This window comes from Mustelus asterias, chromosome 8 (genome assembly GCF_964213995.1).
Source record: "Mustelus asterias chromosome 8, sMusAst1.hap1.1, whole genome shotgun sequence".
NCBI lineage: Eukaryota > Metazoa > Chordata > Chondrichthyes > Carcharhiniformes > Triakidae > Mustelus > Mustelus asterias.
Genome location: NC_135808.1, coordinates 50,931,041 through 50,954,985, shown reverse-complemented (window position 1 = coordinate 50,954,985; position 23,945 = coordinate 50,931,041). Strand labels below are relative to the sequence as shown.

Below are 23,945 nucleotides of genomic sequence, written 5' to 3'. Positions count from 1 at the left end.
CGCGAGAGGGCATCCGAGGGCTTATTGAGCTTCCCTGGACGATACATAATATCGTAATTATAGGTGGAGAGCTCAATTCTCCACCGCAAGATCTTATCGTTCTTGATCTTGCCCCTCTGCGTGTTGCTGAACATAAACGCCACGGATCGTTGATCCGTGATCAGAGTGAACCGCTTCCCCGCCAGGTAATGGCGCCAGTGTCTGACTGCCTCCACAATGGCCTGAGCCTCCTTTTCCACCGCTGAGTGCCGAATTTCGGGGCCTTGAAGGGTGCGGGAAAAGAACGCGACGGGCCTGCCTGCCTGGTTTAGTGTGGCGGCTAGGGCGAAATCAGATGCATCACTCTCCACCTGGAAAGGGATGGATTCATCCACCGCTTTCGAAATGTCGCTTTTCAAAGCCTTGAAGGCCAATTGGGCCTCCGGCGTAAGTGGGAAGGTCGTGGACTTGATGAGCGGACGAGCTTTGTCCGCGTAGTTGGGGACCCACTGCGCATAGTACGAAAAGAACCCGAGGCATCTCCTCAGTGCTTTCGTGCTAGCGGGCAAGGGAAGTTCAGTAAGGGGGCGCATATGGTCTGGATCAGGGCCAATGACCCCGTTTTCCACCACGTATCCGAGGATGGCTAACCTGCGCATACGGAATACGCACTTCTCCCTGTTATAGGTCAGATTCAGGCGAGATGCGGTGCGCAGAAAGTGTTGGAGATTCGTGTCATGGTCCTGCTGGTCATGGCCGCAGATGGTGACGTTATCCAGGTACGGGAAGGTAGCCCGCAACCCGTTCTGGTCCACCATTCGGTCCATAGCACGCTGGAAGACCGAGACCCCATTGGTGACACCAAATGGAACCCTGAGGAAATGGTATAGACGACCATCCGCCTCAAAAGCCGTATATTGTCGGTCCTCTGGGCGGATGGGGAGTTGATGGTAGGCGGACTTAAGGTCTATGGTAGAGAACACTCGGTACTGCGCAATCTGATTGACCATATCAGAAATGCGCGGGAGAGGATACGCATCCAGCTGCGTATAACGGTTAATGGTCTGACTGTAGTCGATGACCATCCGAGGTTTGTTCCCGCTTTTGACTACCACGACCTGCGCTCTCCACGGACTAGCACTGGCCTGTATGATCCCTTCCTTGAGGAGCCGCTGAACCTCAGATCTAATAAAGATCCGGTCTTCAGCGCTGTAACGCCTACTTTTAGTAGCGATGGGCTTGCAGCCTGGTACCAGATTCTTAAATAGGGATGGTGTAGTGATTTTCAGAGTGGAAAGATTGCATGCGGGGCGCTTTGGGCAATTTGGAGGCTGCGGCTGATTCCCTACTGCCAGTGAAGGGAGTGGCCCACCGTACTGTAGGATCACACTCTTCATGTGGACCATAAAATTTAGTCCGAGGAGAATTGGCGCACAAAGGTGAGGTAACACAAGGAGCCTGTATTGCTCGTAAATTGTGCCCTGTACCTCTAGAGTTACCATACATCGTCCTTGGATCGGTACAGACCGGGACCGTGATGCCATGGAAATTGTCTGCTTGGCAGGGAGAACCCGGAGTCCACACCTTTTAGCAGTGTCAGGGTGTATGAAACTCTCGGTGCTCCCACTGTCAAACAGACAATTCACAGTTCGACCATTTACCTTGATATCCATCATTGAATTCTCAAGCCTGTGGTGCTTAGTCTGGTCCAGGGAGATCGACGCCACCGTTGGCCCCTGGGCGTCACTGCATGCCGCCGATGTTGATGCTGAGGACCCCTGCTGGTCGCTCCTAGTCGTCGTGGACCAAGATGGCCGCCCCCATGAATCGCACGTGGGCGAGGGCGCCAAACGCAGCGACTCCTGGTGGTCTTCCTCCTCCTCCGTCAGCCACGATGGCGCCGTCCTGGATTCGCACGTGGTCGGACCTCGTGGGTACTGTGACGCCGAAGGAGATTGTCTCCGTTCTGGAGGGTTACAAGCTGCACTGCCGTTTTTGGACTTCGACCTGCAAACTTTACCGTAGTGGCCTTTTTTACCGCACTGGCTGCAGATTGCCGTTCTTGCCGGACACTGTTGCCGTGGATGCTTGGCCCCACCGCAAAAATAGCATCGCTGGCCGCCTGGAGCTGCCGCCGTCGTCGGATCGATCTGGGAGCGCGAGTTTGCGGGGCGAGGAGGGATTTGAGCTTGCTCCTGCCACGTTGACTGCACGTGGTCCTCGGGGTACAGCGCCAAGCTTTTCGACGCCGCTTCCAGCATCTCAGCCATCTCCATCGCTTGGGTCAAGTCGAGGTTCCCCTTTTCCAGTAATTTAAGCCGGATGTACGAGGACCCTACCCCTGCTACGAACGTGTCTCGGGCGAGGTCGTACATGTATTGTTCGGCTGATACGTCTTTACAATCGCAACCCCTGGCAAGCTGCAGGAGCTCATTGGCGTAGTCCTCCATGGTTTCGCCCGACTGCCGACGTCGTGTAGCGAGGAGGTAACGAGCGTGTATCTCGTTGGGTGGTTTCGTGTATCGTTTCTTCAAGAGCTCGACGGCCCTCGGGTAAGTGGGAGCCGCACGAATCGCTTACCCTTGCGTGGAGGACTTGGAGTTTGTCGCTGTCTGTAGTAATAGCTACAGAGGCAGCCAGGTAGTCTTCGAAACACTTCCACCAGTGGTCGAAGGTGTTAGCGGCACCGACCGCACTTGGGTCCAACGCCAGACGATCTGGTTTCAAGATCTGTTCCATACTCTTTTTTTTTGTACAGCTGAGAGTTTTCTGTTAGACAATAAAATTGATGCGCGACAATCAAGCACGTGGAACAAGGCTTCAGTATTGAAGGCTTTTATTGTCTAACAATGGAACTAACTAACGCAATACACCAGTTCAGACTGAAGGGGTCCTGCCGGAGCAGAGGGTCTTATACCTCTCCTCCGGAGGCGGGGCCCCACCGGGATGTGCCATAATAACATTTACAACAGGTAAACACCCTAACCCAACAACATAGTACAACCCCCACAGTGACAACACCCTAACCCAACAGTAACATAAGAACAACCCCCAGTGGTAACCAACGATGGTTCACCACAGGCCCCCAAATAGTAATAGAGATGTGGAGCAAGAAATTGCTAAGCAGATTATGGATAGGTGTGGAGGTCACAGGGTAGTTGTCATGGGGGACTTTAACTTTCCAAATATTGATTGGAGCCTTTATAGGTCGAATAGTTCGGATGGGGCAGTTTTTGTGCAGTGTGTGCAGGAGGGTTTTCTGACACAATATGTGGATAAGCCGACAAGAGGTGGGGCCACATTGGATTTGGTAATGGGAAATGAGCCGGGCCAAGTGTTGGATTTGGTTGTGGGAGAGCACTTTAGAGATAGTGACCACAATTCGGTGTCTTTTGTTATTGCAATGGAGAGAGAGAGGGCCATGCGGCAGGGCATAGTTTACAATTGGGGGAGAGGTCATTATGATGCAATCAGGCGGGAATTAGGAAGCATAGGATGGGAACAAAAATTGTCAGGGAAAGGCACTAATGAAAAGTGGAACTTTTTCAAGGAACAAATACTGCGTGTCCTTGATAGGTACGTCCCTGCCAGGCAGAGAGGAAATGGCCGAGTGAGGGAACCATGGTTCACAAAAGAGGTGGAATGTCTTGTCAAGAGGAAGAAGGAAGCGTATGTAAGGTTGAGAAAACAAGGTTCAGTTGGCTCGATGGAGGGTTACAAGTTAGCAAGAAATGAGCTGAAAAAGGGGCTTAGGAGAGCTAGGAGGGGGCATGAGAAGTCCTTGGCGGGTCGGATCAAGGAAAACCCCAAGGCTTTTTACTCGTATGTGAGGAATAAAAGAATGACCAGGATGAGGTTGGGGCCGGTCAAGGACGGCAGTGGGAATTTGTGCATGGAGTCAGAAGAGATAGGAGAGGTGATGAATGAATACTTTTCTTCGGTGTTCACCAAGGAGAGGGGCCATGTTTTTGAGGAAGAGAGGGTGTCACAGGCTGATAGGCTGGAGGAAGTTGATGTTCGGAGGGAAGATGTACTAGCAATTTTGAATAAACTGAAAGTTGATAAGTCCCCTGGGCCTGATGAAATATATCCTAGGAGTCTTTGGGAGGCAAGGAATGTGATAGCAGAGCCTTTGGCATCGATCTTTGCATCCTCGCTGTCCACGGGGGTGGTGCCAGAGGACTGGAGAGTGGCGAATGTTGTTCCTCTGTTTAAGAAAGGGAATAGAAATGACCCTGGTAATTATAGGCCGGTTAGTCTTATTTCGGTGGTCGGTAAGTTGATGGAAAAGGTCCTCAGGGATAGGATTTACGACCATTTAGAAAGATGCAGCTTAATCCGGGATAGTCAGCACGGATTTGTGAAGGGCAAGTCTTGCCTCACAAATTTGATAGAATTTTTTGAGGAGGTAACTAAGTATGTAGATGAAGGTAGTGCAGATGATGTCATATACATGAATTTTAGTAAGGCGTTTGATAAAGTCCCCCATGGTCGGCTTATGAAGAAAGTAAGGATGTGTGGGATAGAGGGAAGTTTGGTCGATTGGATAGGTAACTGGCTATCTAACAGAAGACAGAGGGTGGTGGTGGATGGAAACTTTTCAGACTGGAAACCGGTTACCAGCGGAGTGCCACAGGGATCAGTGCTTGGTCCTCTGCTATTTGTCATTTTTATAAATGACTTGGAGGAGGGGGCTGAAGGGTGGATCAGTAAATTTGCTGATGACACCAAGATTGGTGGAGTAGTGGATGAGGTGGAGGGCTGTTGTAGCTGCAAAGAGATATAGATAGGATGCAGAGCTGGGCTGAAAAATGGCAAATGGAGTTTAACCCTGACAAATGCGAGGTGATTCATTTTGGTAGGACAAATTTAAATGTGGATTACAGGGTCAAAGGTAGGGTTCTGAAGAATGTGGAGGAACAGAGAGATCTTGGGGTCCAAAGATGTGCGGGTTAGGTTGATTGGCCAGGTTAAAAATTGTCCCTTAGAGTCCTGGGATGCGTAGGTTAGAGGGATTAGCGGGTAAAATATGTAGGGGTAGGGCCTGGGTGGGATTGTGGTCGGTGCAGACTCGATGGGCCGAATGGCCTCCTTCTGCACTGTAGGGTTTCTATGTTTCTATATCCATAGATCTCTGAAGGTTGCTACTCAAGTGGATAGAGCCGTGAAGAAGGCCTATAGTGTGTTGGCGTTCATTAACAGGGGGTTTGAGTTTAAGAGCCCTGGGGTTATGCTGCAACTGTACAGGACCTTGGTGAGACCACATTTGGAATATTGTGTGCAGTTCTGGTCACCTCACTATAAGAAGTATGTGGAGACACTGGAAAGAGTGCAGAGGAGATTTACCAGAATGCTGCCTGGTTTGGAGGGTAGGTCTTATGAGGAAAGGTTGAGGGAACTTGGGCTTTTCTCTTTGGAGCGGAGGAGGTTGAGAGGAGACTTGATAGAGGTTTATAAGATGATGAGGGGGATAGATAGAGTGAACGTTCAAAGACTATTTCCTTGGGTGAATGGAGTGGTAACTAGGGGGCATAACTATAGGGTTCATGGTGGGAGATATAGGAAGGATGTCCGAGGTAGGTTTTTTACTCAGAGAGTGGTTGGGGTGTGGAATGAACTGCCTGCAGTGATAGTGGAGTCAGAAACTTTAGGAACATTTAAGAAGCTATTGGATAGGCACATGGAGTACTTCGGGATGATAGGGAGGAAATAGCTTGATTTGGGTTTCAGACAAAGCTCGGCACAACATCGTGGGCCGAAGGGCCTGTTCTGTGCTGTACTGTTCTATGTTCTATGTTCTAAGTCTTCAATCTCTCTTCCTAACTTCCTCCCCAGCCCCTCCCCCATTCCTCTTACTGCCGCTCTGTGAAAAATCTTGGACTGTGTTGTACAATAAGGTGCTATATAAATTCAGGTTCTGTGTGGATTTCGTTTGGGGACAGAATTGGACAGTGGTGAAGGCTCTGAATTAATAATTTCCTCATTTACGGGAAGTTGATGTCACTGGTTATATCAGCATTTATTGCCCATCCTTAATTACCCTGAGGAGATGGTGGTGAGCTGCCTTCTTGAACCACTGCACTCCATGACATATAGGTACAACCACAGTGCTGTTAGGGAGGCAGTTCCAGGATTTTGACCCAGCGACAGTGAAGGAATGGCACTATATTTCCAAGTCAGGATGGTGAGGGACTTGGAGGGGAATCTCCGGGTGGTTGTGTTCCCAGGGATCTGCATCTTTCCAGTTAGTAGTGGTTGTGGGTTTGGAAGGTGCTGCCTCAGGAACCTTGGTTTGTTCATGCAGGGCATCTTGTAGATGGTACACACGGCTGCCACTGTTCGACAGTGGTGGAGGAATTGAATGTTAGTGGAAGGGGAATCAATCAAGCGAGGCCGCTTTGTCCTGAATGATGTTGAGCTTCTTGAGTGTTGTTGGAGGTGCACTCATCCTGGGAAGTCGAGAGTATTCCATCACACTCCTGACTTGTGCTCTGTAGATGGTGGGCAGGCTTTGGGGAGCCATCAGGTGAGTTGCTCTCCACAGAATTCCTAACCACTGACCTGCTCTTGTAACCACAGTATTTATAAGACTTTTGCTGTTCAGTTTTTGGTCAATCATAACAACCAGGATGTTGATAGTGGGGGATTCAGCGATGATAATGACAGTTAATGTCAAGGGGAGATGTTAAAATTCTCTCTTGTTGGAGATGGTCCTTGCCTGGCACTTGCAAGGTGTGATTGTTACTTTCCACTTGTCACCCCAAGCCTGGATATTGTCCAGGTCTTGCTGCATTTGGACATAGACTGCTTCAGGATCTGAGGAGTTGTGAATGGTGCTGAGCATTGTGCAGTCATCAGTGAACATCCCGACTTCTGACCTTATGATGGAGGGAAGGTCATTGATGAAGCAGCTGAAGATGGTTGGGCTGAGGACACTACCCTGAGGAGCTCCTGCAGTGATGTCCTGGGGCAATCTCAGATTGAAATCCTAGAACCACAACCATCTACCATTGTGCTGGGTGTGACTCCAACCAGCGGAGAGTTTCCCCCTGATTCCCATTGACTCCAGTTTTGCGAGGGCTCCTTGAAGCTACACTTGGTCAAACGCTGCCTTGATGTCTTGGACAGTCACTCTCCCCTCATCTCTGAAGTTCAGCTCTTTTGTCCATGTTTGAACCAAGGCTGTAATGAGGTCAGGAGCTGAGTGACCCTGGCAGAACCCAGACTGAGTGTCAGTGAGCAGGTTATTGCTGAGTAAGAGCTGTTTGATAGAACTGTCGATGACATATTAGAATGTGTCATCTTTGCTATGATCGAGAGTAGACTGATGAGGTGGGAATTGGCCACAATAGATTTGTCCTGTATTTTTTTGCCAGTCTCCAGGTGCAATTTTACAACTCATCCGCTTCATCCTGGACCACAAGGTCTTCACCTTCAACAACCAGTTCTTCATCCAGACACACGGAACAGCCATGGGGACTAAATTTGCACCTCAATATGCCAACATCTTCATGCACAGGTTCAAATAAGACTTCTTCACCGCACAGGCCCTTCAACCGATGCTATACACTAGATATATCGATGACATTTTCTTCCTTTGGACTCATGGTGAACAACCATTGAAACAACTATATGATAACATCAACAAGTTCCATCCCACCATCAGACTCTCCGGAATCGGTTGCATTCTTGGACACACGCATCTCCATTAAGGACGATCACCTCAGCACTTCACTGTACCACAAGCCCACGGATAACCTCACGATGCTCCACTTCTCCAGCTTCCACCCTAAACACGTTAAAGAAGCCATCCCCTATGGACAAGCCCTCCCTATACACAGGATCTGCTCAGATGAGGAGGATCGCAACAGACACCTTCAGACGCTGAAAGATGCCCTCATAAGAACAGGATATGGTGCTCGACTCATCGATCGACAGTTCCGACGCGCCACAGTGAAAAACCGCACCGACCTCCTCAGAAGACAAACACGGGAGACGGCGGACAGAGTACCCTTCATCGTCCAGTACTTCCCCGGAGCGGAGAAGCTACGACATCTTCTCTCGAGCCTTCAACATGTCGTTGATGAAGACGAACATCTCGCCAAGGCCAACCCCACACCCCCACTTCTTGCCTTCAAACAACCGCACAACCTCAAACAGACCATTGTCCACAGCAAACTACCCAGCCTTCAGGAGAACAGTGACCATGACACCACACAACCCTGCCACAGCAACCTCTGCAAGACGTGCCGGATCATTGACACGGATGCCATCATCTCACGTGAGAACACCATCCACCAGGTACACGGTACATACTTTTGCAACTCAGCCAACGTTGTCTACCTGATACACTGCAGGAAAGGATGTCCGGAGGCATGGTACGGTTGGCGAGACTATGCAGACGCTACGACAGCGGATGAATGAACACCGCTTGACAATCACCAGGCGTGAGTGTTCTCTTCCTGTTGGGGAACACTTCAGCGGTCACGGGCATTCGGCCTCTGATCTTCGGGTAAGCGTTCTCCAAGGCGGCCTTCACGACACACGACAGCGCAGAGTCGCTGAGCAGAGACTGATAGCCAAGCTCCGCACACATGAGGACGGCCTCAACCGGGATCTTGGGTTCATGTCACACTATCTGTAACCCCATGACTTGCCTGGGCTTGCAAAATCTCACTAACTGTCCTGGCTGGAGACAGTACACATCTCTTTAACCTGTGCTTAACCCTCTCTCCATTCACATTGTCTGTACCTTTAAGACTTGATTACCTGTAAAGACTCGCATTCCAACCATTATTTTGTAAATTGAGTTTGTATCTTTATATGCCCTGTTTGTGAACACAATTCTCACTCACCCGATGAAGGAGCAGCGCTCCGAAAGCTTGTGTGGCTTGTGCTACCAAATAAACCTGTTGGACTTTAACCTGGTGTTGTGAGACGTCTTACTGTGTTTACCCCAGTCCAACGCCGGCATCTCCACATCATGTACTGAATCACAGCATTACATCATCTGCCACTGTAATACCCTGAAACCCATCAGTAACAATTCTGCCATTGTGTTTCCCTTAAACATCTTGAAGCGGCTTTCAAGACAGTCCAAACATCCCCTACACACTGTTGCACTCTTACAGAAGATTGCTTTCTACCTTGTAGAATCCCTACAGAGCAAAAGGAGGCCAATCAGTCCATCAAATCTGCACTGACAACAATCCTACCCCACCCCTATCCCCGCAACATCATTTATTCACCCTGCTAATCCCTCTAACCTACACATCTTGGGACACTAATGGTCAATTTAGTTTGACCAATCAACCTAACCCGCACATCTTTGGAATGTTGGAGTGTTGTCAGAGACTGTTGCTATCCAAAATGGTACAGATATTCATTGTAATAACTCGAGGAGACTCGATTTGGAAATAACTAACTCAAGGGGAGATGATGGTCTGCTGGTATTATCGCTAGACTATTAATCCAGAAACTCAGCTAATGTTCTGGGGACCCGGGATTGAATCCTGCCGCGGTAGATTGTGGAATTTGGGCGGCATGGTGGCACAGTGGTTAGCACTGCTGCCTCACAGTGCCAGGGAACTGTGTTCAATTCTCGGCTTGGGTCAGTGTCGGTGTGGAGTTTGCACATTCTCCCCGTGTCTGTGTGGGTTTCCTCTGGGTGCTCCGGTTTCCTTCCATAGTCCAAAGATGTGCAAGTTACATGGATTGGCCATGGTAAATTGACCCTAGTGTTAGGGGATTAGCAGGGTAAATATGTGGGGTTATGGGATAGGTTCTGGGTGGGATTGTGGTCGGTACAGACTCAATGGGCCGAATGGCCTTCTTCTGCATTGTAGAGATTCTATGATCTATGATCTAAAGGCTTTATTGATGAGAAGAACTATTTACAATGAAGGGTTTAACAGCACAACGATACAGGTCTACTCCCAACAACATCCTGACTCCAACTGAAGCCTCCAGCCCCAGGAATGATCACCCTCACTCCCGATTGGCCCAGGATCACACCCTCGCACTCCATTGGCTCCAGCCAGGTCATGTGGCCCGTGAAGGATTGCCCCTTAAAGGAGCCAGGCTCACACACTCCTTCCCCCGTAACATCTTGGACTCCCTATGATAAAACACAAAGTAAAACAGTTAACATATAGGCAGAGAAACATCAATATTACAGAAGGGACACCAGGGAAAGACAGTTCATAACATCAGCTGATCCAGAGATTTCCGGAACCTTGCGGAACGCTGCAACTCTGTCAGGGGCTCTTCAGCAGCCATCGACACGGGATCCACTGATGGGGTGGACGTGCTAACCACCTCTGGAGCTCGGCCCTGGACGGCCCCTTCCTCTGACTCACCCACCCAAGCCAGAGGCTGCCTTGGCCTCACCATGGACATGGAACTGTCTTGTTCAGAGGTTGGTACACACAAACTGGATACAGGGCCCACTTGCTCAGCTCCTGGAACTGGCTCTACTCTCTTGCGTAGGTGGCCAACATGCTCCTTAACTCAACGGCCCTGTGTCTCCCCCAAATATGAGACTGGTCCCGTCTTCTCCACAACTCTCCCTGGTACCCAGGTGGGTCCGCCACCCAAATTCCCTCTCAACACAAGGTCGCCATCATTAAACAATCCGTCCCCTTTCTGAGAGTCACGATATTCTTTCTGAGAGGCTTGCCGAGCCTCCACCCTCCCTGACAAATTTGGAGACACTAAATCTAAACAGGTACACAGGCACCGACCCATTAACAACTCTGCAGGTGTGACCTCGGCATGACCCCAGTGATGGCGTGAGGTGTAGTGTTGTAGGACAGCAAATAACTGCCCAATCGCAATGGAACGGCCTATGAACCTGCTTCTCATGGAGCCTTGAACGTCAGCATGGCTCGCTCCACCAACCCATTCGAGGCAGGATGGTCGGGGGCTGACCTGACAGGACAAATGTCATTAAAGAACAAAGAACAAAGAACAATACAGCACAGGAACAGGCCCTTCGGCCCTCCAAGCCCGCGCCGCTCCCCGGTCCAGGATTGAATCCTGAATCCAGGATCCCCGCCCAATTTTCCAGCCTATCTACATACCAATATCCTATCCACCGAGCTGTCCCCCACAGCTACGATGCTTTGTTCATTACTTGACCAAAGTCTGAAATTCATCAGCGTGAATGCTGCTCCGCTGTCTGATAGCAACGCTTCAGGAAGACCATGGATCACAAAGATCTGCCTCAGTTTATCGATGGTAAATGGAGCTGTGATGGGTCTCATGAGCTGATCGTCCAGCCACTTGGAATGGGCATCGACTAACACCAGGAACATCTGCCCCTCTGTCCAGCAAAGCATACATGAAGCCGTGACCATGGATGGCCCAAGGGAGCATGTTTACAGGTGGAGGTAACGCTTGCTGAGTCAGACAACTCTCACACTGCCCAACCGTTTGTTCAATGTCTCTGTCAATGCCAGGCCACCAGACATAACTTCTGGCCAACACTTTCATTCTGCTCTGGCCAGGATGGGCATCATGTGACTCTTGAACCAGTGGCCATTGCCCAGGGGGTGGACGCTGACACAGACCCCCCCACAATAACATCCCATCTATGCAGGGTATCTGTAAATGCAGCTTCATTTGCTCTGCCTTGTCCAAGTGCCACCTGGTCAGTACCATTTTCTTGCCCTTTGCTAACACCGGCTCCCTATCTGTCCACGTCTGAGTGTGGGCTGCTGAGACAGGCAGGGTGACCAAATAATGCAGAGCCAATACTATCTCCTGTGGAACAGGCGGTGACGGTATGGTCTGTGGTAGCGGCAGGCGGCTCAATGTATCTGCATTTGAGATCTTGTTCCCGGCCTCTGCTGGAAGGTTTAGCTGTTTAGTGCCAGCAGCAATGCCCATCTCTGCCCCCTGGCAGAGGCAATAGGTGGCACTGGCTTATCCTCCCGGAAAAGCCCCAACAATGGCTTACGGTCTGACACGATGGTGAAATGCCGCCCATAGACGTATTGGTGAAATTCCTCACTGTGTAGATAACTGCTCGGCTTTCTTTGTCGATTTGTGAGTACATTTTCTCAACGTCTGACAAAGTCCTCAAAGCAAATGAATTTAGCCTCTCCGTCCCATCTGCCAGTCTATGGAGTAGAATTGCTCCATTCCATATAGCGTCATACAGTCACACAGCACAGAAACAGGCCCTTCGGCCCACCATGTCTATGCTGACCATCCAATACCAATCTATACTAATCCCATTTACCAGCACTTGGTCCATAGTTACTGTGCCTTGGTGATTGAAGTGCTTGTCCAGATGCTTCTTAAATGTAGCGAGAGTTCCTGCCTCCACCACCCTCTCAGGCAGCGCGTTCCATATTTCCACCACCCTCTGGGTGAAAAATTCTTTCTCAGATCTCCTCTAAACCACTTCCTTCTCACCTTAAACCTATGCCCTCTCCTCTTAGACACCTGTGCCATGGGGAAAAGTCTCTTACGATCCATCCTATCAACACCTCTCATAATTTTGTAAACCTCTATCAGATCCCCTCTCAGCCTCCTCTGCTCCAGGGAAAACAAATCCAGTCTGTCCAGTCTCTCCTCATAGCTGAAACGTTCCATCCCAGGCAACATCCCGGTGATTCTCCTCTGCACCCTCGCCAGTGCAATCACATCCTTCCGATAGTGTGGTGACCAGAACTGCGCACAATATTCCATCTGTGGTCTAACCAATGTTTTATAAAGTTGTACCAAGACCTCCCTCCTCCCATATTCGAACCCTGACTAATGAAGGCAAGCATTCCAATTGCCTTCTTCACCACACTATCGCCCTGTGCTGCCACCTTCAGGGATCCATGGACTTGTACACCAAGGTTCCTTTGTTCCTCAATTCTCCCTCGGGACCTACCGTTCATTGTGTATATCCAACCTTTATTAAATCTCCCAAAATGCATCACCTCACACTTATCAGGATTAAATTCCATCTTTCGTTGCTTTGTCCACCTTCCCCATCCCCAAAATGCTCACCCACTGACACTTCAACAACTTGCCCGGCTTCATTCCGGAGGATTAGGTCGAGCACGGGCCATCCCAAGTTGGATTATCTATCTACTGACACAGAAAGCTCTCCTGGAATCACTTCAAAAATTCCACCCTGTCTAATCCTTTCACACTGAGGTGATTCCATTAATATTGGTGAGGTTGAAATCCCCGACGACCACAGACCTATTCCTCTCACATCTCTCTCTGTGATTTGCTACATATCTGCTCCTCCATCTCCCTCTGAGTGTTGGGAGGCCTGTAGTATAATCCCAGCACAATGATCGCCCTTTATATTTCTCAGCTCCACCCATATGCGGCGTCACAGTGGCACAGTGGTTAGCACTGCTGCTTCACAGCTCCAGGGATCTGGGTTCGATTCCCGGCTTGGGTCACTGTCTGTGTGGTGTTTGCACATTCTCCCCGTGTCTGCGTGGGTTTCCTCCGGGTGCTCCAGTTTCCTCCCACAGTCCAAAGATGTGCAGGTTAGGTGCATTGACCATGCTAAATTGCCCCTTAGTATCCTGGGATGCGTAGGTTAGAGGGATTAGCGGATAAATATGTGGGGTTATGGGGATAAGGCCTGGGTGGGATTGTGGTCGGTGCAGACTCGATGGGCCGAATGGCCTCCTTCTGCACTGTAGGGTTTCTATGATCTATATGGCCTCATTTGAAGAGCGTTCCAATACATCCTCCCTCATTACTGCAGGCTTGGTCTCTTTAATCAATAAAACAATGTCCCCTCCTCTCTTACATACCCCCCCACCCCCCGACCCCCATCACGCCTGGAACTTCTGTACCCTGGAGTGTCGAGTTGCCAGTCCTGCCCTTCTTTCAACCATGTCTCAGTGACTGCAACAATCTCATATTTCCACGTGCTGACCAACTCTCTAAGTTCATCTGCCTGACCAGACAGGCTCCTTGTATTAAAATAGATGCAGTTTAGCCTTCAAATCCTCCCTTGTGCCTCATCATGCCCAAGTCTTCTCTGCCTGCTGGACTGACTGAGTTTTCCTTCTATATCTGACTGAACCTCACTCCCAACCTTACATCTACAGTGTAACCCATCCCCCTGCCAAAGTATGGCGAGGCGTTGTGGTGGACTTCAGTTGTGCCTTTGTCCTGCCTGGACCACCGTTGTGTGTTTGTTATGCCTGGACACATCCCCTGCCGGCTCGGCTCCTCCCCTTGTCACCTAGTATAAAGGTGGCTGTCTCCTCCCCCTTGTTCAGTTCGGGTCGGTTACCTGTTGGGATGTGCTCCTGGTTCTGTAATGAATAAAAGCCTACAGTTGTGTTGGCACACAAGTAGTCTTTTGCCTGATTGATAGTGCATCAATTTTATTCATAACATTTGACCGACATGGAGCAGCTTTTAAAACTCGACAAGTTAACATTGGACCCTCAAGAGGTCGGAGTCTCTGATAAATTTGACCATTGGCTGGACTGCTTTGAAGCTTTCATCAACGCCGCTGCGGTCGTCGACTCCGACGGCGCTAAGCTCCATGTGCTCCGCGCCCGGGTAAGCGATGCAGTCTACGGTATCTTCCGGGACGCTACTACATACGTGGACACGATAGAACTCTTAAAAGGGCAGTTTTGAAAGAGCCCTAACGTGGTCTACGCCAGACATCACCTGGCTACTCGCAGGCAGCAGCCAGGAGAATCGTGCACCCAATTTCTGCGCGCCCTGCGGGTCCTAGCTCGAGCTTGCGACTGTAAGGCTGTTTCAGCAGCTCAGAACACGGAGGACCTGATCTGGGACGCCTACGTTGCGGGCGTTGAGTCTACTTACATTCGGCAGCGTCTGCTTGAACAGGATGGCCTGGATCTCCAGAAAACGGCCACGATGGCTGAATCGCTAGAAGCGGCCTCTCGCAATCTCGGGGCCTACCCCGCATCCCGTTCCATCGACGGTTCCACCGCGCGGCTGTTCCAGCGGGGCCCAAATGCTACTTTTATGGCCTATCCAAGCACCCTCAGCGTCGCTGCCCGGCGAAGGATGCGATCTGCTCCGGATGCGGTAAGCTAGGCCACTTCGTTAAAGTCTGCCTGGTGAAGCCGATCCCGAAGTCTCGTGGCACCATGTGTGTTCCGCGGGTGCAGCCATCTTTAATGCAGTCGGCGACTGCACCCGAATCGCCATCTTTAATGCGGTCACCGGAAGTGCGGGAGTCGCCATCTTTGATGCGGTCACCGGATGTGCGGGAGCCGTCATCTTGGATGCTGTCATCAAGATGCGCCGAGCAGGAAACTTTATCTGTGACATCATCAGACGTGGACGAAGATGAATACTTACTGGGTTCGACGGTTGCATCGATTCGTCTGGACCAATCTCAGCCTCACCAACTCTCCAAGTCAATAATGGAGATCAAGGTAAATGACCATGCAGAAAACTGCCTGTTCGACTGCGGGAACACAGAGAGTTTTATACACCCTCGCACAGTGCGTCAATATGCCCTTCCCGTGCGGCCCTGGAGCCAGACCATCTCCATGGCTTCGGATTCCCACTCAGTGGAGGTCCTCGGGTGCTGTTTGGTGACGCTGACGGTACAGGGCACAGTCTACGAGCGTTTTCGGCTCCTCGTGCTGCCGCGACTCTGCGCAGCTGTACTGCTGGGGTTAGATTTCCTCACCCATCATAGGAGCGTCACCCTGCAGTATGACGGCCCTTATCCCCCGCTCTCTGTCTGGTCCAGACGATAAAAGCCGTCACTGCAGCGCCCCTCGCGCACCCCCTGCAGTCTCTCGACCCTCAAGATTATCCCCCCCTCTTTATTCGATAATCTCACCCCGGATTGCAGTCCTATAGCCACCAAGAGTAGGCGCTATAGTGCGGAAGACCGGGCCGTCATTCGGTCCAAAGTACAACGTTTGCTCAAGGAAGGGATTATCCAGGCCAGCACCAGCCCCTGGAGGGCGCAGGTGGTCGTAGTTAAATCGGGGGAGAAACACCGCATGGTGATTGACTACAGCCAGACCATAAACAGGTATACGCAACTAGATGCGTACCCTCTTCCCCGTATCGCGGACATAGTCAACCGCATCGCGCACTATAGGGTTTTCTCTACGATTGATTTAACATCGGCTTACCACCCAGCTCCCTATCCGCTCGGAGGATCGCCCATATACTGCCTTTGAGGCGGATGGTCGCCTCTACCAGTTCCTCCGAGTCCCCTTTGGTGTCACCAATGGGGTCTCAGTTTTCCAGCGGGCCATGGGTCAAATGGTGGACCAGCACGGGCCACTGGCACCATTACCTTGCGGGCCAACGGTTCACTTTAATTACGGACCAGCGGTCCGTTGCCTTCCTGTTTAACACCAGGCAGAGGGGCAAGATTAAGAATGACAAGATCTTGCGGTGGAGGATTGAGCTCTCCACCTATAGATATGACATCATGTACCGGCCTGGGAAGCTCAATGAGCCCCCAGACACCCTGTCCCGTGGAACATGTGCCAGCGCCCAACTAGACCAGCTACAGTCCCTCCAGAACGATCTCTGTCACCCGGGTGTCACCAGATTTTTCCACTTTGTCAAAGCCCATAACCTGCCCTACTCCCTCGAGGAAGTCCGGACGATTACCAGGCAATGCAGGGTCTGCGCAGAGTGCAAACCGCAGTTCTACCGGCCAGGTGGGGTGCACCTTGTAAAGGCCACTCGTGCGTTTGAGCGCCTCAGCATTGATTTTAAAGGCCCCCTCCCTTCCTCTGACCGCAATATTTATTTTCTGAATGTCATCGATGAATATTCGCGTTTCCCTTTTGCCTTCCCCTGCCCGGACATGACCACGGCTACGGTGATTCGGACCCTGAATAAGCTCTTCACCCTGTTCGGTTTTCCACCCTATATTCATAGCGACCGTGGGTCCTCTTTCATGAGTGACGAGCTGCGGCAGTACCTGCTCGCCAAAGGCATTGCCTCCAGCAGCACCACTAGCTATAACCCCAGGGGTAATGGTCAAGTAGAGCGGGAGAACGCAACCGTCTGGAAGGTTGTTCTATTAGCGCTACAGTCTAGGGGCTTTCCAGTCAGCCGTTGGCAAGACGTCCTCCCGGACGCATTACATTCAATTAGATCACTCTTGTGCACAGCGACCAATACAATCCCTCACGAGCGGATGTTCACTTTCCCCAGAAAGTCCTCCTCAGTTACCTTGCTCCCAGCCTGGCTGATGTCCCCGGCGCCCGTTCTGCTTCGGAAGCATGTCCGGACCCATAAGGCAGATCCCTTGGTCGAGGAGGTCCAATTGCTCCACGCTAATCCTCAATAGCCTTATGTAGCGTACCCTGATGGGCGGGAGGACACGATCTCTGTCCGCGACTTGGCACCCGCGGGTGCCCCTGAGGCCACCGCGTCCCTCCGCCCCACTGTCCCAGTCCCTTGTGTTGTGCGCCCAGAGACCGCTACGCCCTTCCCCCCTTCAGTCCCAGTCTCCTATATTGTGCGCCCAGAGCCCACTACATCCCTCCACCCCCCAGCCCCAGTTCCCCCTGTTCCCCATACGCCACCAGGGCCACTGCTTGCTCCTCTCGCCCCGATGTACAGCTCGCTTGAGTCGCCGGAGCCGTCGCCACGCAGTACCCGACTACTGGACGGGACGACGGATGGATCCGCCTCAAACCACCTGGTGCCTCCTCTCGACGCTCACTGTGCGGAGCCTGGGCCGACTCCACTCTCTGCTCGGACGACTCTGCAACCTGCACTACGACGATCGCGACGGCGGATCAAGCCACCGGTTCGTCTGGACTTGTGACATTGTTTCCGCTTCACCCCCGTGTTGTTTTTTTTAAAGGAGGGGTGAATGTGGTGGACTTCAGTTGTGCCTTTGTCCTGTCTGGACCACCGTTGTGTGTTTGTCATGCCTGGACACATCCCCTGCCGGCTCGGCTCCTCCCCTTGTCACCGAGTATAAAGGTGGCTGTCTCCTCCCCCTTGTTCAGTTCGGGTCGGTTACCTGTTGGGATGTGCTCCTGATTCTGTAATGAATAAAAGCCTACAGTTGTACTGGCACACAAGTAGTCTTTTGCCTAATTGATAGCGCATCAGGCATCACAAATGATTCCGAATGGTTTGCTCGGGTCAAAGTGCGCGAGCAATGACGATGACTGTGAAGCTGGTTTGACTTTTACTAAAGTTTCTTTCTGCGCTTCTCCCCAATTCCATCGCTGATGTTTGTTCAGAAGCTGGTGTGGGGAGGGGGGGGACCAGAATTGTTGCTGACTTCAGCAGGAACCTTCCAGTTGAGGAAGCCATTGGGAGGCTGGTGATCAGGGAGTGGGGGTGTCGGGGCCGGCAATTGGAGGGGTGGGTGGGGGTGGGTTGGGGAAGCCATCGGGAGGCTGGCGATTGGAAGGGGGGGTGGGGGTGGGAGTGTCGGGGCCGGTGATCAGGGGAGGGGGGGAATTAGGTTCAGGAAGCCATCGCGAGGCAGGGATGTGGGGGTGCTGATCCTGGCCCCACGGGTGGGATTAGGCCCCGCCCACTGGCATAAATCCCTGGCGGATTTTGTGAAGCACCAAATGCTGGAAATTCAACTGACTGAGTACGCCCAGAAAACGGTGGGGAAGTCTCGTGTTTTCCCACCCCCAACGGCACATTGTTTTTCGGGAAATTTGCCCCCATCTTTTGGAGAGAGTGATGGACACAATGTACATTGGACATGACCCACTAATAACACTCCGTCTACCTTCAACTCATTGTTTAACCTCCAGTTCACCTCCTTGTTTCAGTCAAGGACTCAGATAGGTCTATAACACAGGAGGAGGCCATTCAACCCCTCATGTCCATACTAACCTGTTTGCTAGAGTCATTCACAACTAACAGCTCAGTTTAATGTGTGTTGTGGGAATGTGACTGGAATGTTTATTAGAGGCAGGACGAGTGAGAAACATGAACTGATCAGAGAGAGTCAACATGGTTTTCAAAAGAGTCAGATATGTTCAACTCAGCCGCTTACATTTGTGAATGAGCCACTAATGTGTTCGATAAAGGAATGTCTCTGGATGTTATTTCTATGCATTTCCAGAAGACATTCGGGTAGGTGCCACACGAGAGGCTGTGAATAAAAATGGAAGCGTATGGAATTTGAGGAAAGCTTTTGCCATAGATAAGGAATTGGTTCGGAGATAGGAGACAGAGAGTAGGGATAATGTGTGTGTATTCCAATCAGCAAGCTGTGAATAGTGATGTCCCCAGGGGTCTGTGCTGAAGCCTCAGCTTTTCACTATATTTGTCAATGACTTGGATGAAGGAATAGAGAGACACATATCCAAGATTACTGAGCACACTAAGTTAGGCAGCTTAGAGGAGGTTACAGAGATAGGGAGGGTGCAGGATAGGGAGGGATTTGAGAGGCAGGATGTTTATGTTAAAATCGGGGCATGGCTGGACCGGGGGTCAGTGTAGGTCAGTGAACACAGGGGGTGACGGGTGAACGGGATTTGGTGTGAGTTCAGATCCGGGCTGCAGAGTTCTGGGTGAGCTGATGATAACGGAGGGTGGTGGGTGTGAGGTCGGCCAGGACAGCATTGGAATAGTAACGTTCAGAGGTAACAAAGACACGGATGAGATTTTCAGCAGCAGATGATGTGAGGCAGGGGGGACTCGGGTGATGTTACTGAGGTGGAACTAGGTGGTCTTAGTGATGGAGTGGATGATGTGGTGGGAAACTCATCTCAGGGTCAAATAGGACACCATGGCTGTGGAGTGTGTGGTTCAGAGTCAGACACTCCAAGGGGAAGGGATGGAGTCAGTGTTGAGGGAACAGAGTTTGTGATGGGGTCTGAAGACAATGGAAGATAGAGTTCAATGTGGAGAATGTGAAAACATCCACTTTGGATCTAAGAAAGAGGGAGCAGAGTAATTTTTGTGACGTGGAGGATTTGGGGGGTCAGATCGGGGTCAAAGATGAGGCCAATGTTGTAGAGAGTCTGGTTGAGCAGCAGACAGTGCTCAGGGGGAGGGATGGAGTTTGTATCGGGAGCTGAAGACCAATGGCTTTGATCCTCCCAATGTGTTTCCCAGTGAGCCTGGCTCCTCAGTCCTGACTGCTCTGAGCTGCTGTTCTTTTCACTGATTGGACAGTTATTGTTAGAGATTCAGACCACAGCACAAATCCCCAGTGTCAAAAATAACTGCAAAGACTGTCAGATCGGAAGATTGAAACGTAACCAACAGAGGAAGTGAAAGAAGGAGCTCAGAGCAGCTGGATGTTTGTTACTGAGACGGGAGAAAATGGTGAACCGTGTCCACTACCTCCAATCTCCCAGCACAGAAGGCACAGTGGGATACAGTCAGGAGGGAGTTATCCTGGGAATCCTCAACAACATTCCAGACTCCATGTAGTCTCTCGGTAACATGTCAAACACGGACAAGGAAACCTCCTCTGGTTACCACATACCGTCCCACCCCCCTCAGCTGGTGAATCAGTTCTCTCCATGTTGAACAGCACTTGGATGAAGCACTGAGGGTGGCAAGGACACAGAGTGTACTCTGGGTGGGGACTTCAATGTCCATCACCAAGAGTTACTCGGTAGCACCACCACACACCGAGCTGGCCGGGTCCTAAAGGACATAGCTGCTAGACTGGGACTGCGGCAGGTGGGGAGGGAACCAACACCTGACCTCATCCTCACCAACCTGCCTGCCGCAGATGCATCTGTCCATGACAGTATCGGTAGGAGTGACCACCGCACAGTCCTTGTGGAGATAAAATCCCATCTTCACATTGAGGATACCCTCCATCGTGTTGTGTGGCACTGCCACCGTGCTAAATGGGATCGATTTCAAACAGATCTAGCAACTCAAAACTGGGCATCCATGAGGCACTGTGGGCCATCAGCAGCAGCAGAATTGTACTCAACCACAATCTGTAACCTCATGGCCCGGCATATCCCCCACTCTACCATTACCACCCAGCCTGGGGATCAACCCTGGTTCAATGAAGAGTGCAGGAGGGCATGGCAGGAGCAACAGCAAATAAACTGAAAAATGAGGTGTTAACCTGGTGAAGCTACAACACAGGACTGTGTGCCAAACAGCAGAAGCAGCAAGTGATAGACAGAGCTAAACCATCCCACAACTAATGGATCAGATCTAAGCTCTGTAGTCCTGTCACATCCAGCCGTGAATGGTGGTGGACAATTAAACAACTCACTGGAGGAGGAGGCTCCGCAAATATCCCCATCTTCAATGATGGAGGAGCCCAGCCCATCAGTGAAAAGAAAAGGCTGATACATTTGCAACTGGATTCAGCAATGACTCTGTCTCCTGACAATAATCCCGCAATAGTCCTGAAGACCTGCGCTCCAGAACTTGTCGTGCCCCCAGCCAAGCTGTTCCAGTACAGCTACAACACTGGCATCTATCCGGCAATGTGGAAAATTGCCCAGACATGTCCTGTATACCAAAAAACAGGATAATTCTATTCTGGCCTCTTACCGCCCCAACAATCCACTCTGAATCATCAGTGAAGTGATTTAAATTGTTGACAGTTCTATCAAGCGGCACTTACGAGCAACAACCTGCTCAGTGACACACAGTTAGGGTTCCGCCAGGATCACTCAGCTCCTGACCTCATTACAGCCTTGGTTCAAACATGGACAAAAGAGCTGAACTCCAGAGGTGAGGTGAGAGTGACTGCCCTTGACATCAAGGCAACATTTGACCGAGTGTGGCATCAAGGAGCCCTCGTAAAACTGGAGCCCATGGGAATCAGGGGGAAACTCTCCACTGGCTGGAGTCACACCCAGCACAAAGGTAGATGGTTGTGGTTATTGGACTTTTAAGTTTAAGTGTCAGTATTAGTGTCACAAGTTGGCTTACATTAACACTGCAATGAAGTTACCAGGAAAATGCCTTAGTCACCGCATTCCGGCGCCTGTTCGGGTACACTGAGGGAGAATTTAGCATGACCAATGCATTTAACCAGCAGGTCTTTTGGACTGTGGGAGGAAACCGGAACACCCGGAGGAAACGCAAGCAGACACGGGGAGAGCATGCAAACTCCACACAGACAGTGACCCATGCCAGGAATTGAACCCGGGTCCTTGGCGCTGTGAGGCAGTAGTGTTAACGAGTGTGTCACCATGCCACCCAATATGATGAGAAAATGGTTGTGGTTAGCGGATTGCAATCTGAGATTGCCTTGGGACATCACTGCAGGAGTTCCTCAGGGTAGTGTCTGAGACACAACCATCTTCAGCTGCTTCATTAATAACCTTCAGAAGTGGGGATGTTCACTGATGATTGCACAATGCTCAGCACCATTCACAACTCCTCAGATATTGAAGCAGGAACATTCGTGCCACACAAGTGCCACGGAACCACCATCTCCAACAAGAGAGAATTTTAACATCTCCCCTTGACATTCAATGTCATTACCATTGCTGAATCCCCCACTGTAAAATCCTGTTGGATATGATTGACCAGAAACTCAACTGGACCAGCCTATAAATACTGTGGCTACAAGAGCAGGTCAGTGGATAGGAATCCTGCGGTGAGTAACTCACATCCTGACCTCCCAAAGCCTGTCCACCATCTACAAGGCACAAGTCCGGAGTGTGATGGAATACTCTCCACTTGTCTGGATGAGTAGAGCTCCAGCAACACTCAAGAAGCTCAACACCATCCAGGACAAAGCAGCCCCAGTTGATTGGCACCCATTCACAAACATTAAATCCCTTCACCACTGTCGAACAGCAGCAGCAGTGTGTACCATCTATAAGATGCCCTGCATGAACTCACCAAGGTTCCTGAGGCAGCACCTTCGAATACCGTGACCACTATCATCTGGAAAGACAAATGTAGGAGATCCCTGGGATCAACACCACCAGGAGATTCCCCTCCAAGCCACACGCCATTCTGACGTGGAAATACATCTCCATTCATGCACTGTCGCTGGGTCAGAATCCTGAAAACGCTCCCTAACAGCACTGTGGGTGTATGTACACCTCATGGACTGCAGTGGCTCAAGAAGGCAGCTCATCACCACCTTCTCAAGGACAATTAGGGATGGGCAATAAATGCTGGTATAACCAGTGACACCCACACCCCGTCAATGAATACATTTTAATAATTCCTACTTTACACAATGTCCCATTCGATCTGTTAAAGTCTGGATCCTGTCAGCAGGATATTTGACTGCAGGAGCCTTCACCACTGTGTCTAATTCTGTCCCCAACCAAAATCCACACAGAACCTGAATTTATATAGCACCTTAGTGTACAACATAGCCCATTATGTTTCACAGAGCAGCGTAAGAGGAATGGGGGAGGGGCTGGGGGTAGTTTAGGAAGAGAGATCGAAGGCTTGGGTGAAAGGATGGAGTTTGATGGGGAGAAAGACTTGGACAGGGGGAGGGATTAAGGGTGGGAGCTCAGAGAGCAGGGCCTGGGCGTCTGAAGGCTCTGCTGTCAATGGTGGGATGAAGGAAGCAGCGATGGGCCGGGGAGCAGAGTCAGAAGGTGGAAGGTGAGGGAGAAATGTGAGTCTGGAGCAGGAACGCAGGGTAGGGAGGAGTGAGGCCATGGAGGGAATTGGAGGGCAGTGAGGTCAGGGGTGACAGGTCAGTGAGGTCAGGAGTAACAGGTAACTGAAATCAGGGGCGATAGATCACTGAGGTCAGGGGTGATATGTCAGTAAGGTTAGGGATAATGTTGGTGTGAGAGAGGGTCCAGACCCATTGCATTTGGGACAAGTTGGGGTTTATGGATGTGGGGAGCTGGGTGAGGATATCGGAATAATGGAGTTAGTAGGCGGGACATGCAGGGATAAGGGTTTCTGTACTTAAGGGAATGATGTAGTGTAGAGACAGACAATGTTGTGGAAATAAGAGGCTTACGTCATGGAGAGGATGTGGAGTTTGAAGCTCAGCTACTGGAGGCTCCAGTGGGAAGGAGGCCCATGTTTACTGGTCCCTACTGGAGGCTCCAGTGGGAAGGAGGCCCATG

At 50.8% G+C, this 23,945-nt stretch overlaps 1 long non-coding RNA gene across 1 annotated transcript in view; it reads right to left on the bottom strand.

Moving 5' to 3' along the window:
- Window positions 1-9,493: 9,493 nt before the first annotated feature.
- The window catches only part of LOC144497155 (uncharacterized), a 25,741-nt gene continuing 11,289 nt past the window's right edge, over window positions 9,494-23,945 (bottom strand). Inside the window, exon 3 of the long non-coding RNA XR_013498520.1 lies at window positions 9,494-10,096. This is a non-coding gene — a long non-coding RNA (uncharacterized LOC144497155). The remainder of the gene's footprint in view (window positions 10,097-23,945) is intronic.